This window comes from Salarias fasciatus, chromosome 8 (genome assembly GCF_902148845.1).
Source record: "Salarias fasciatus chromosome 8, fSalaFa1.1, whole genome shotgun sequence".
In the NCBI taxonomy this organism is placed as follows: domain Eukaryota; kingdom Metazoa; phylum Chordata; class Actinopteri; order Blenniiformes; family Blenniidae; genus Salarias; species Salarias fasciatus.
The window spans coordinates 20,671,816-20,686,815 of NC_043752.1; the positions used below are offsets into that span (position 1 = coordinate 20,671,816).

Here is a 15,000-nt window from a genome sequence, read left to right on the forward strand (position 1 = left end):
CCTCATCGTCCCCTCATCGTCCCCGTCCACACAGACACCACAGTCCCTGATCCTCCGTCACAGCAGCAGGTTAGAGCAGAGACAGGAGCACAGAACGTTCTGTGACTGCTGCTTGTCCTCACTTCACTCTCTCTGCAGTGTGTGTGTGTGTGTGTGTGTGTGTGTGTGTGTGTTGGGGGGAATTGAACCCCGACGGCCCTGAACATCATCAATACAGAGATGGAAGCAGCTGACACACACTGGAGGTCAGGAGGACACTTCCATTAAGTCCCACAACCTCACTCTGGTCTGGAGAGGCGGGGGGGGGGGGGGGGGGGGGGGGGGACGACAGGTCCAGGAGACAGAGACACAGAGACGGACAGAAGAGAGCTCCCGTTGTGGAGCGGCACTGAGACAGAAGTAATGTGGACGAGAGGGACAGAAAGGAAGGCACGGGAGCTGAAATAATAGCCAGCGACAGCATGAAGAGACGTCCCCTCTTCTACAAGGTCATCCCACTGCGAGACACACAGGAACCAGAGCAGACACATCGGAGGGGGACGGGGGGACGGGGGGACGGGGGGACAGGAGGGACAGGAGGGACAGGAGGGAGAGATCCAGAGAGGAAAATACTGAGAGAAATGGAGAGGGAGAGAGAGAGGGAGAGAATACACAGCCTGGAGCCCAGCGAGGTGACCTAGCTTCCTCGTCTTTATTCCTTCTTCATCTGCTCCAAACCAAGGATGTGTGGGCCGGGGGGGCCGGGGGGGCCGGGGGGGCCGGGGGGGCCGGGGGGGGGGACGTCCAAAAATAGCTCAGTGTTGTTGTAGATACATTAACAGAGAAAGAGCAAGTCAAACACTTCCAGCTGTCTCCTCTCTCTCTGAGCACAGGCTAGATCCACTGCACAGACTGGATCCACTGCACAGACTGGATCCACTACACAGACTGGATCCACTGCACAGACTGGATCCACTGCACAGACTGGATCCACTACACAGACTGGATCCACTGCACAGGCTGGATCCACTGCACAGGCTGGATCCACTGCACAGACTGGATCCACTGCACAGACTGGATCCACTACACAGACTGGATCCACTGCACAGGCTGTATCCACTGCACAGGCTGGATCCACTGCACAGACTGGATCCACTGCACAGACTGGATCCACTGCACAGACTGGATCCACTGCACAGGCCGGAAAAAAGTGCACATAAATATGAAAGTTGTTGAGTAAATGAACTAGAGGATGAAGCTATGTACAGAATACACACTGAACACACTGAATCTGAGTGGACACGTATGAATGGATTAATGCAGAGAGACCAGACTGTCCTGTTTACATCCAGTTTGCTGATTGGATGTTCTCAGTGGTTTTGACGTCTGTCTCGTGGTCAACACAGACGGACTGATTCTGCGGATCGTGGCTGATCTGGACTGATGACTCACTGCTACGATGTGCTTTTGTCCCCATGTTGTGTCCCAGTGTCCCAGACACCACCGTTTGTGCAGAGTTTCCTCTGAAACAGAGACGTGGCCCAGAGACTCCGGAGCAGAGAAGGAGAAGGTTCAGCCTGGGCGGACATGATGATCCTCTGAAAGCTGCTTCACCACAGGAGGCGGAGCCCCCCCGCTGAGAGTCACATCCCCATGAAGTAAACTCAACACCTGATCCAGGGCTTAATAAAAAACAGGACTGCTGACATTTCTTTCTGACGGAGCTGAAAGATTTTGATTTGCGATCAGACTCCCGTCGGACTCTGGAGCAGACAGCTGGTCTTTAAATAGAAGTGCTGAGGCAGCGTGGCGAGGGCCAGCGGCGGTCCTCACAGACGGCGCTGATGGGGAGCAGCTCCGACCTGATGGGGCCAGTTTCAGTCACAATGCATGAAAACACAGTTCCCGTCCAGGCTGCGGTGGTCCGGGCTCCTCCTGGCTCCTCCTGGCTCCTCCGGGCTCCTCCGGGCTCCTCCTCCGGGCTCCTCCTCCTGGCTCCTCCGGGCTCCTCCGGGCTCCTCCGGGCTCCTCCGGGCTCCTCCGGGCTCCTCCTCCGGGCTCCTCCTCCGGGCTCCTCCGGGCTCCTCCTCCGGGCTCCTCCTCCGGGCTCCTCTTCCTGGCTCCCCCTGGCTCCTCCTCCGGGCTCCTCCTCCGGGCTCCTCCGGGCTCCTCCGGGCTCCTCCGGGCTCCTCCTCCGGGCTCCTCCTCCGGGCTCCTCCTCCGGGCTCCTCCTCCGGGCTCCTCCGGGCTCCTCCTGGCTCCTCCTCCGGGCTCCTCCGGGCTCCTCCGGGCTCCTCCTCCGGGCTCCTCCGGGCTCCTCCTGGCTCCTCCTCCTGGCTCCTCCTCCTGGCTCCTCCGGGCTCCTCCTGGCTCCTCCTGGCTCCTCCTCCGGGCTCCTCCTCCGGGCTCCTTCTGGCTCCAGGTTGAATATTCATCAGGAGGCCAGGAAAGCCGAGGCGGAGGAGCGTGCTCTCCTTTCCTCTGTCACTTTTTATCACTCTCTGCATTCACCCCCCCCCCCCATAACACAGCTCTAATAATAGCCGCGCTGCATCCAGACAATCGCTGGGTGGAATCTGGGGCAGCCGCTGCAGAGGCAGCATGGGAAAATCCCTCCTGCGCACTGCACATGTCCCACTGTGTGACCGTCCACAGCGTCCACGGCGTCCTGCACGGCGCCACGGACACACCGCAGACTGTCCCAAACACTGACAGACCTGCATCCAGCCGGGATCAGGGAATCACGTCCTCAGCTCAGAGCAGCTCTGGCTGGACGTCTGCAGGAAGCAGGACAGGTGAGACATGAGGGACACAGCAGGGAGAGAGCAGACAGGACACACCTTACAGGAGGAATGTGCCCGGAGGCAGCAGCCAGCTCACACCTCACCGACGGCAGGAGGAGGAGGAGGAGGAGGAGGAGTAAAAGCAGGAGGAAGAGGAGGAGGAGCAGGAGGAGGAGGAAGAGTAAAAGCAGGAGGAAGAGGAGGAGGAGGAGGAGGAGTAAAAGCAGGAGGAAGAGGAGGAGGAGGAGCAGGAGGAGGAGGAAGAGTAAAAGCAGGAGGAAGAGGAGGACGAAGAGGAAGAGGAAGAGCAAGAAGAAGAGGAGAAGTAGGAGCAGGAGGAGGAGGAAGAGGAGCAGGAGGAAGAGAAAGAGGAAGAGGAGGAGGAGGAGGAAGAGTAAAAGCAGGAGGAAGAGGAGGACGAAGAGGAAGAGCAAGAAGAAGAGGAGAAGGAGGAGCAGGAGGAGGAGGAAGAGGAAGATGATCAGGAAGAGGAAGAGGAAGAGGAAGAGGAAGAGGAAGAGGAGGAGCAGGAGGAGGAGGAAGAGTAAAAGCAGGAGGAAGAGGTGGATGAAGAGGAAGAGGAAGAGCAAGAAGAAGAGGAGAAGGAGGAGCAGGAGGAGGAGGAAGAGGAAGAGGAAGAGGAGGAAGAGGAGGAGGAGGAAGAGGAGCAGGAGGAAGAGGAAGAGGAGGAGGAGGAGGAAGAGGAGGAGTAAAAGCAGGAGGAAGAGGAGAAGGAGGAGCAGGAGGAGGAGGAAGAGGAAGAGGAAGAGGAAGAGGAGGAAGAGGAAGAGGAAGAGGAAGAGGAGGAAGAGGAGCAGGAGGAAGAGAAAGAGGAAGAGGAGGAGGAGGAGGAAGAGTAAAAGCAGGAGGAAGAGGAGGACGAAGAGGAAGAGGAAGAGCAAGAAGAAGAGGAGAAGGAGGAACAGGAGGAGGAGGAAGAGGAAGAGGAAGAGGAGGAAGAGGAAGAGGAGGAGGAGGATCAGGAAGAGGAAGAGGAAGAGGAAGAGGAAGAGGAGGAGGAGGAGGATCAGGAAGAGGAAGAGGAGGAGGAGGAGGAGGAGGAGGAGGAGGAGGAGGAGGAGGAGGAGGAGGAGGACAGCTCCACCTCCACCTGCAGCAGCTGCTCCACAGACCCAGTGAAACACTGAGCTGCTGACTGACAGGTGGAGGTCTGCAGCCACAGCTCCACCCCCCAGAGGAGCGAGTCCCCTGACCGCTCGGAGGAAGTGATGCTGTCAGGAACCATGTGAGCACAGAGCGGCTGACAGGACACACAGCTTCATCTCACACCACAACAGTCAGACAGACCCACGGCCTCCCCGGTCAGCAGACCACCAGCAGCTCCTCAGGAGACTGTCCAGGGACCGGGACCATGAAGACCGGGACCGGGACCGGGACCAGTGTTTCCTCCGCCGACCAGAAGACGCAGCCTGAGCGCTTCCAGAAGCGTCACTTCTTCCCTGGTTACCATGACGACAGAGTGGAAGCGTTTTGGATTATTTCCATTTTAGGCACGGTTGACAAAAAGTTGCGTTTTCAGAGGTTCGGAGCACCGTTGCCATGGAAACGGGACTTGAAGGACAGTGAGAGTCAAACTTTATTATCGTGTGTGTGTGTGTGTGTGTGTGTGTGTGTGTGTGTGTGTGTGTACATACACAGCTCTCTGTGAGGACCTGAGGTCTGTGGAAGAAGAAAGACAAAAGAAAATTTGATTCTCAGTGTCTGTCAGAGAGCATTCCCCTTTCACAACACACACACATACAAAGAGGAGATCTATCTGTCTGGGTTTACAAAGCCGTGTGTGTGTGTGTGTGTGTGTGTGTGTGTGTGTGTGTGTGTGTGTGTTGCACAAGGCGAATGCTCTCTGACATCTCAGGCTCTCACAGAGGAACAGGCTGGTACGGCGGGTGTGTGTGTGTGTGTGTGTGTGTGTGTGTGTGTGTGTGTGTGTGTGCGTGCTGCCTTCAGGGAACCCCTTGAGGACAGCCTCCTCCTCTGCTCAGCCTCAGCTGTCCTGCTGTCTGGTTTAACACTTGCTCATCAGTCGAGCCGTTCTCGGGGATTTTAACCTCCTCTAGTTATTCTCATTGCTTTAACCAGTTAACGCTGGATTACCTTTTAAAGTTGCTATTAGCGGCTTTGGCTAGTTATTGCTGTTCTGCTGTTCTTCAGCTTTGAGACATGATCTGAAGCAAGTCGAGATGTAAAACTCAACACACCACTCCCCGGCTTGTCCTGTGCAGAGTGATCACTGATGCCCCTCTCCCCCTGCAGCTTGACTCCTTTCCCACCTCCTGCAGACCCGCGTCTCACCTGCTGCTGGCGAGCCGCGTCGCTGCGCTTTCCCACACTGATGGAGTCCCACGTTGATGACATCATCAGCGCGACAGAGCAAAACGAAAGTAAACAATACAGCGGAACACCGTCCCTGTTACCTGTAGACGGATGTCCTCCTCCCCACGGATCAGGAGCAGCTCTCTGGTCTCCTGTCCTGCCTACTGGGTCATCCTGAAGGAAACCTCAGCTGTGTCCAGAAACAACAGCTAGCGCGCTAACGTAGCCGCGCTGCGTCGACGTCATCATGTATGTTCCCGGATGTGTCCCTCCCACTAGAAGGCGGGAAAGGGGCTTGAGAAACCAGGGAAACTATCAGACATGGAACCAGCTCATCATTCTGACACAACTCCTCACAGTTCAGGAGACTGAGGCCTGCAGCTCGTCTCCACTGAGGGGACAGCTCGTCTCCACTGAGGGGACAGCTCGTCTCCACTGAGGGGACAGCTCGTCTCCACTGACACCTGCAGCTCGTCTCCACTGAGACCTGCAGTCCACTGAATGACTGTTAAACCGTTTCACTGATGACGGCTGATTCTCCTGCTGTGTTCTTCATGTTTAATCATTTCTCTCCACGTTACTGCAGCTGCCCATCAGCTGAGAGGACGAAGAAGGTCCCGGACAGGACTGCAGACCACCGGGCAGGACTACAGACCACCGGGCAGGACTACAGGCCACCGAGCAGGACTACAGGCCACCGGGCAGGACTACAGACCACCGGGCAGGACTACAGACCACCGGGCAGGACTACAGACCACCGGGCAGGACTACAGACCACCGGGCAGGACTACAGACCACCGAGCAGGACTACAGACCACCGGGCAGGACTACAGACCACCGGGCAGGACTACAGACCACCGAGCAGGACTAAAGGCCACCGAGCAGGACTACAGACCACCGGGCAGGACTACAGACCACCGGGCAGGACTACAGGCCACCGAGCAGGACTACAGGCCACCGAGCAGGACTACAGACCACCGGGCAGGACTACAGACCACCGGGCAGGACTACAGACCACCGAGCAGGACTAAAGGCCACCGAGCAGGACTACAGACCACCGGGCAGGACTACAGACCACCGGGCAGGACTACAGACCACCGGGCAGGACTACAGCTGTGTCTCCACAGCAGTCTGGGCCAGTACAGTACAGGACAGGACAGGACAGGACAGGACAGGACAGGACAGGACAGGTTTTCATGAGATTCCGATGACTGACGTACAATACCCAACGGTCAGCATTTCTCACAGCCCCTCCACTGAGGCTCCAGGCTCAGCGGAACAATCCAATCCAGCTTTATTTATACAGCATCACTTACAACACAGTCCCTTAAAGAGGCTGTATCATGTAAAATTCACTTTTTGTATGTTTTAACCTTGTTATATAGTCATGTTCTCACCAAAAACTCCCCCAAAGCGTTTATTTCCTTCGTGCCTGCATGTTTGAGCTTTCCTCCTTGTTGTGCTGCTCAGAGAGGCAGCCCCTCCCACACCCGTGAAAACTCTCTGTTTCCCACGTTCACGTCACACGGTGAAGATGGCTCCCCTGAGCCCTCTGATTGGTTGAAGTAGCTATCAGTCAAAGTCCACTGGGGGAGAGGCAGGATTTTCAGTGAAACGGAGCGTTTTCTCTTCCGGGTTTCAGAATTAGCCCCAGAAAATCTTTTATTTCACACAAAATGACTTTTCCTTAGCGCCAAAAATAAACTATTACCATGTTAATGCCATTTCTAGGGTTTGGACTAGCTAAAAAGCATGATACAGGTCCTTTAAAGGAACTTTTGCAGATAAAAACCCAACAGTTCCACATGAGCAGGCATGGAACTGAGGAGAGAACGCTCCGGCTTTATTGAGGGGAGCCCTTATAGGTCCTATGAGGAGCTTCCACACTGCTGTCGGGTCAGGGACAACCGTCCCTCTCCAAACCAGCCACGTTTAAACAGATCATCCATTCAATTCAGTTCAGCTTTATTCATAAAAGGCCAATTACAGCACGGTCATTTCCAGACACTTTCACAGAGAAAACCCAGCAGATCCACATGAGCAGGAAGAGGCTGTGGAAAGCTGTCTCAATCAGCGTATAGCAGCGTATAAACTACTGGACCACCAGAGAGAGAGGACCAGGACCACCAGAGAGAGAGGACCAGGACCACCAGAGAGAGAGGACCAGGACCACCAGAGAGAGAGAGGACCAGGACCACCAGAGAGAGAGGACCAGGACCACCAGAGAGAGAGGACCAGGACCACCAGAGAGAGAGAGGACCAGGACCACCAGAGAGAGGAGGACCAGGACCACCAGAGAGAGGAGGACCGGAGGACCAGGATCACCAGAGAGAGAGAGGACCAGGACCACCAGAGAGAGAGAGGACCAGGACCACCAGAGAGAGGAGGACCGGAGGACCAGGATCACCAGAGAGAGAGAGGACCAGGACCATCAGAGAGAGAGGACCAGGACCACCAGAGAGAGAGGACCAGGACCACCAGAGAGAGAGAGGACCAGGACCACCAGAGAGAGGAGGACCGGAGGACCAGGATCACCAGAGAGAGAGAGGACCAGGACCATCAGAGAGAGAGGACCAGGACCACCAGAGAGAGAGGACCAGGACCACCAGAGAGAGGAGGACCGGAGGACCAGGATCACCAGAGAGAGAGAGGACCAGGACCATCAGAGAGAGAGGACCAGGACCACCAGAGAGAGAGGACCAGGACCACCAGAGAGAGAGAGGACCAGGACCACCAGAGAGAGAGGACCAGGACCACCAGAGAGAGGAGGACCGGAGGACCAGGATCACCAGAGAGAGGTGGACCAGGACCACCAGAGAGAGGAGGACCAGGACCACCATAATGTCACACACCTGCATCATTATACACCTGTTCTTAACCCCGCCTTCATTTTGCCCTTCCTCTCTGCAGTGCAGACGTGGACTGGACGTGGATCTGGATACAGATTGCTGACATATATATATATATATATATATACACATACATATATATCAGGTGTGAGGAGATCTCTCCAGATATGGCGTTAAATATCTGCCGAGGATATTTCTCATATAACTGGTTCGGAGCAGAATCCTGTCAGACTGTGAGCACACAACTAACAGAGGGACACCTCGCCAAACGTGGACAACGTCAAATGTGAAACGGTCAAAATCCAGTTTAAGCCCGTCTCCCAGAGTCCTGCCGAAGCTCCTGATGGTTCTGGTTTAATAAAGCTTCATCTTCCGGTGTTTGTTTACAGAGGGCAGCGGAGTGTGGAGCTCTGTGTCTTCTTCTCTGGTATATTCTGACAGTTACAGCGCCGCCTGGAGGCCTAGCATATGTCATTGTTGAATGTCATTGTTGTTGAATGATTGAATGTCATTGTTTGAGTGTTTTTGGGTTTTTTTTTTTGTTTTTTACCAGCAGTGATACCAGCATTTTGCACAGGTTAATAAGACGACGTACAAGAAGCACCATTGTAGAAAAAATAATCTCTCTGCTTTTATTTACTTCTGACCAACAGTGTCATGTCCAGCATTATTCCCAGCCCTCTCAATAATCAACTGTCATGATCAATAAGCATGATCTAGCACAGCAATCCAACTCTTCCTACAATCACTCAGCAGCTCCGTTCATGTCTCACTGCTGTTTTTGGCCGTTTATTTTCAGCAATGAGCTCCAACTCGTTTGTTTTCAACATGTCCTCCATCCAGTCCTCATAGTATGTCCTTCTGAAGAGACACCTGTCTCCACAGGACACTAACAAAAAAAAGTCTAATTTTCCAGTCATATATTTTGTCATTTCAGTTTTCTGAAAAGTGAAGAGGAAATCTCGTCTCGTGAGACGAGTGTGTCGTCGCTCCCCTCATACATAGGATGTGGAGGATTGACATTAAAGTGAGGTTAAAGGCTGCAGATGGATCTGGAGACGGAATATTTTCAGCCTGGTGGAGAAAAGGTTCTGTTTCCACGTTTTTAACACCAGAGACTCAGGATCAATGGTTCTGAAAGGCTGAGCTCAGTCCGTTTCTCTGGGTGGGATTCGTTACATATTCTGCTCTGCCTGCAGAGTGTGTGTGTGTGTGTGTGTGTGTGTGTGTGTGTGTTCTTCCCAGGCCTTGAGGCAGCAGCCAGAGACAAGCAGAGACAGGCGGAGGCAGAAGCAGACACAGTGATCCGGGGCTGCTGGGTAACAGCTTCCAAACAAAGTGCTGAATCATGTGGAAGGTCCACACATGCACACACACACACACACACACACTCACACACACACACACCAGGTGCTTTGGAGTGTGTCCGGATGGCAGCGGCGAGCCAGCGGCGTGCCAGAGCGTCCCGGAACAGCTTCCTGCTGCGGCTCCAGGACGCCAACAGAAAGCTGGAGTCCTGCTCTCACCACGGCGGCGCTCACACACACTCACTGCTACTCCTACAACCACGTGCCGCCTGAACACACACTCGGCATGTCTTCACCAGGCCGTCCTGCACACCATCAGCTGGTCCGCCGCTGGAGGGGGAGGGGGAGGGGGAGGGGCGGACGCAAAGCCAGCTTAACGCTAAACCGTTTCACCATCAGCTCAGCGTGTGTGTGTGTGTGTGTGTGTGTGTGTGTGTGTGTGTGTGTTAGCATGCACTTGAACAGCTACATCCTCCACTGTCCTCCTCAGCAGTCACTCACTGGGTTCACCTGACACACACACTCGGCTGCGAGTGTGTCCTCAGCATGCTAGCAGACAGCTAGCTTCAGGAGATACACTCTCCACCCTGCCACCTGCTGAGAGGCTGCAGAGCTTTATCCGGCTGGCTGAGGGGCGCCGCCGTCCCGGCAGACGGAGGCGGGCCGCCTGACGGGACCGAGCGCCGTCCTCCATTCAGGAGCCCGTCCGCCCATGTCGCTCGCAGTCGTCCAATCAGAGGAGAGAGAGGAGCAGCGTGTTCTCTGGCAGCAGCGGACACACAGCCGTTCGACTCGGGGCTGGGGAGTCCCGGGGGGGCCCTCCAGGACCGGGCTGAGATGGTCTGGGACCTGCCGGGGCGGGCTCCGCAGGCTCCTCCCACTGCAGTTAAATCTAATCACAGTCTGGGTTAAATTTAGACGCGGGCTAATTACACGCCTCGCCGTGCCGCCCGCCGCCCGAAATACACCAGAGCCGGCTATGAAAAGGCCTGTTTACTGCAGGGTGTGTGAAGCCAGGGCCGCCGGCCGCCCAAAACAAGACACCAACAGGCCTTCAGACGCTCCAGGTCAAAGGTCAGCTCGTCTGCTCTGAAGCTGCAGAAGAGCAAAATAAAAATAACAAACCTCTCCGAAACATGAGAGGGCAGTGAGTCACCCAACGATTCCACACACACACCAACACACCGGCTGTGTGTGTGTGTGTGTGTGTGTGTGTGTGTGTGTGTGTGTGTGTGTGTGTGTGTGTGTGTGTGTGTGTGTGTGTGTGTGTGCATTTCTTCACTCATCACTGTATTGATTACATAACGAAGCGGTCCTGAGCCTCTCCGGGATGCCTGCGGCTCCCGCGCCCTGCTGGACGCTCACTTCTTCACGCTCGGCGCCAAAGGGGGTTCATGCGTTCACCTCAGGTCACACTTACAGTCCTGTTGATGCGTTTCAAGCATCTGTTCACACGACAGCGGTGCTGGAACCACTGACAACACAACTTTCTGAAAATGGCTCTCAAGACAAAACTCCCCTAAAAAACTCCGTCTCCATGGAAACGACAGGAAACAGGAGTTCTGCACACGCTCAGCAGACGGATGTTCTGTCCAGATGAAGGTCTGAGGTCTCCATCGCTAATGTTTACCGTGTGTTGTACTCTGGTTTCATGACTGGAACAACCATCAGCACCCACTAGTGGAGCAGCATGAGAACTGCACCGTGTTCATGGTGCTGCCGTTTCCGTGGCGATGAGCGTTAGCGACATGAGGATGAGGAGCGCAGCGCTCCGCCGGTCCAGGCTGGAGCTCTGCTGGCCGCCGCTGGGTGAAGGAGACTAACACAGCAGGACTGGAGCTCGGTAATTGAAAGCAGACAGCCCCCCCGCCACCCCCCCGCCACCCCTCCCCCCTACTTCCCTAGCTTCCTCCACCTCCGAGCTGAGGGCCGAATCAAGATGGAGGAGCCTCGGAGACGGATGGCTCCACCCGGACTCAACTGGATTCACCGGTTCAAGACCAGACAGTGTAGTTCAGCTGACGCAGAAACGTCCAGGTCTCAAAGCCGGGGCTCCGGTGTGGGAACCAGCCACTGATGGAGCGGACCGGCTGCTGTGACCGGGGTCTCACCCAGCAGTCCATAAAGAACCGGTTCCTAGAAGGACCCATGTTCTAACTAGCCCAGCAGTGGAACAGGAACAGGGAACCCTCGTGAAGCTCCACAGCGCCCTGGTTCCAGAGTCTCCTCTTGGTACAACAACCAGGATTTAATCCACACCCAGAATCCTGGACTCAGTTCCTCTCAGCTCCGCCTGGAGCGCCGAGACCAGAACACAAACTGCTGAAGAGAGACGACGGACGACAGGACACAGAAAGAACCACGGTAACACTTTACGTGAAGCCGCTCGTATAACACATTATAAGGAGTTATAGCACTGTATAACTATAAACACTCAGAAATGATCACAATGCTTTGTAACCCACTATACAGCATAGGGTTAGGTTAGGGTTAGGGTTAGGGTTAGGGTTAGGGTTAGGGTTCGGGTCTGATGTTATAAAGCATTATGATCATTTATGAGTGTTTATAACTGTAGTTACACGGTGCTATAATATACTCATAATGTGTTATACAGGGGGGCTTCAGGTAAAGTCTTACCAAAACCGCCAACACACAGAATGACTGAATCATTTCAGAGAAGGTAAAAACACCAACATGAGCTGAAACGGCTCAAAAAAAGGCTAAACTGATGAAAAGCTGTGTGCAGATGTGGAGCTGTGTTATCCGTCTGCGTCTCCTCGGCTTCCTCCCTCCTCTCCTTTTACAGCAGCCGTCTTCCTCTGTGTCCCCCGTCCATTTCACACACTGCACACTGTGTGTGTGTGTGTGTGTGTGTGTGTGTGTGTGTGTGTGTGAGAGAGTGTGTGAGCGCTGGGCCCCCTCCCCCTCCGCTCTCAGAGATGGTTTGAGGTCAACCGGCTCACGTGTCTCCGTCTCCTGCTGCAGCATGTGGGCTCCAAATTCCACCGTCCCACCGTTTCAAATTGCATGTTTCCTGGCTCCGAGAGGGAGAGCGCGCTCGTCTGCTGAAAACAGCCGCGCACACACGCCAGCGTGCGCGCTGATGCACATATTGCATGTTAATCACCGACACACACGAGCACGCACGCACACACACACACACGACATTATATAAGCAAGAAATAACACTCATCTGCAGCCAAAACGCTGCGACGGCTCCACAGCAGAGCTTCACATGATTCTGATCAGACCAGCTCCAGCTCAACCAGACCACTCTGCAGAGTCCATACAGTATCTGCAGTCACATGACCCGGAGGCTGGCAACCGGAGGACCGCCGCCATGTTGGAGTGAAAACCACCAGTGATACGCGGTTTCATTCATAGAGAGTAGTGCACGTTCGGTGTTCTTTAACACTGAAAATGTGGACTGATGAGGAGAGGAGGGATGTTGTTGTGTTGTCAGATCAAGTGGACAATCTGGACGTAACACACAAAGACCGGTACCGGGAGAAACTACGGATTTCAGGCTGCAGCAGGACCCATATCCACGGCTGAGATTCAAGAACTCCCCGATCTGGAGAACGCCGACATTTACTGTTACTTCAGCGAACAAGAGCCTGGATTCATACAAGTATTGAGTTTCCGGCGTTGTGGAGCGCTGGGACAACACGGACAACGTTCTGGTGAAGTCTAAAGGTCGTAGATCTGCTAGCTTCCATGTCAGAGTTAAACTCCAGGCAGAACGGACTTGTTCATCATGTAAAGACTCAGTCGGCGCTTCTATATGTTCGTTTCTAAGAACGCGATCATCAGCAACATTGAAATGGTCCTAAGTTGTTGGCAATACAGAACTGTAATTATTTATTATAACGCACTTTCAACATTTCACACACATTCTGGTCTTAAAAGAGTTTAACAAGTCGGTGACTGAAGACAGCAGCCGCAGTAACTCCCGGTATTTCATAACTCAGCTGATTGTTTGACTCTACAGAGTGAAGCAGCAGACGCTGGAGCTATCAGCTGCAGTCTGGGACAAATACAAGCCACTGTTTCAAACCACCCCATTTCTGACATCATTGTTTTAATGTTCCAGATTGGATAGCTGTTTAGATTTGAATAAAAACATTATGTTTGATTAAGTGTGCATGTGCACCCCTCCTCCTCCTGCTCCTCCTCCTCCTCCGAAGTGCAGCGATCCACTCCTCTCTCCGTTCTACATCGGCCGGAAACCTGTGAAACGACGATCCTGCCTTTTTCCCTCTGTAGCTGGAACACCCAGCAGCTGGGAACCATGTTTTCACCACTTTGATGCAGACTTGTCCGCCGAACACGCCACACACACCGTGCTGGCCCGGGTTCGTTTTCACTCCAACATGGCGGCGACTGCCCGGCGTCAGCTGCCAATACTCTATCAGGGCTGGAAACACGGTATGACGGGAGAAACTTTTTTTTTTTTGCCACAGTAGAGATTTGCGCTGTCGTCATCTCACCTGATACAGCTTAACTGCTACTACGTAAACAAAATGTGCAGAACGATGGTCCAGTCCTTCTCTTTCACTGAAAAACGCTGCATCGCATCATTAAACATGTTCCAGCTTCTCCTGGTCACGTCTCGCCGGCTAACACTCTTTCTAACCACATGCAGAGAGCCTGGCTTCAGGGGCCTTCTTCTTCTGTGGTGTCTGTGTGGAAATAAGGTAGAACATGCAAACAGCACACCTAGTGGCATGGAGTGCAAATGCAGGAGAATTAAACAACTACAAACCCGTTGAGAAACAGTCGCATTAGAGGTTTTACGCTGCAACAGGAGTGAACTCCAGTGGTTTCTGGACACAGCGTGAGGTTTCTTCAGGACGAGCCGGCACTGGACCAGAGAGCCGCTCTGGGTCTGTGTGGAAGAGGAGATTCCTCCACAGCTAACGGGGACTGGGCTCTGCTGCATTGTTTACTTTCACTTTGCTCCGTCATGCTGATGATGTCATCAACGCCATCAGCATGGGAAAAGGCAGCCCTGCAGCTCGCCTGCAGGCGGTCAGACCCAGGTCTGCAGGCGGTCAGGCCTGGGTCTGCAGGCGGTCAGGCCCAGGTCTGCAGGCGGTCAGGCCCGGGTCTGCAGGCGGTCAGGCCCGGGTCTGCAGGCGGTCAGACCCAGGTCTGCAGGCGGTCAGGCCCAGGTCTGCAGGCGGTCAGGCCCGGGTCTGCAGGCGGTCAGGCCCGGGTCTGCAGGCGGTCAGGCCCAGGTCTGCAGGCGGTCAGGCCCAGGTCTGCAGGCGGTCAGACCCAGGTCTGCAGGCGGTCAGGCCCGGGTCTGCAGGCGGTCAGGCCCGGGTCTGCAGGCGGTCAGGCCCGGGTCTGCAGGCGGTCAGGCCCGGGTCTGCAGGCGGTTAGAAACCAGTCAACTGCCGATGGTTAGCGGGTCGACCCGCTAGTCTCAGTGGGAACACAGTATAAGGCTACGTTCACACTGCAGGGCTTAATGCTCAATTCGGATTTTTTTGTGAAATCCGATTTTTTTGCGAGTTCGTTCACATTTACAATAAAATGCAACTTGTATGTGATCTCCCGTCTGAACGGAATACCACCCAAAAGTGTCCCGCATGCGCAGAAGAGGACAGAACGACGTCACGCAGCAGCGCGCTTCAGTGTTTGCGGAACCCAGAAACAACATACAGAATCTGTAGCTTTTCAAGCGTCGATGATTTATTTAAGAAATGATCAAACACGTACTCTCACAATTGAATAGTGAGC

At 54.4% G+C, this 15,000-nt stretch overlaps 1 protein-coding gene across 1 annotated transcript in view; it reads right to left on the reverse strand.

Moving 5' to 3' along the window:
- The window catches only part of jmjd1cb (jumonji domain containing 1Cb), an 87,743-nt gene that overhangs the window by 59,241 nt on the left and 13,502 nt on the right, over positions 1-15,000 (reverse strand).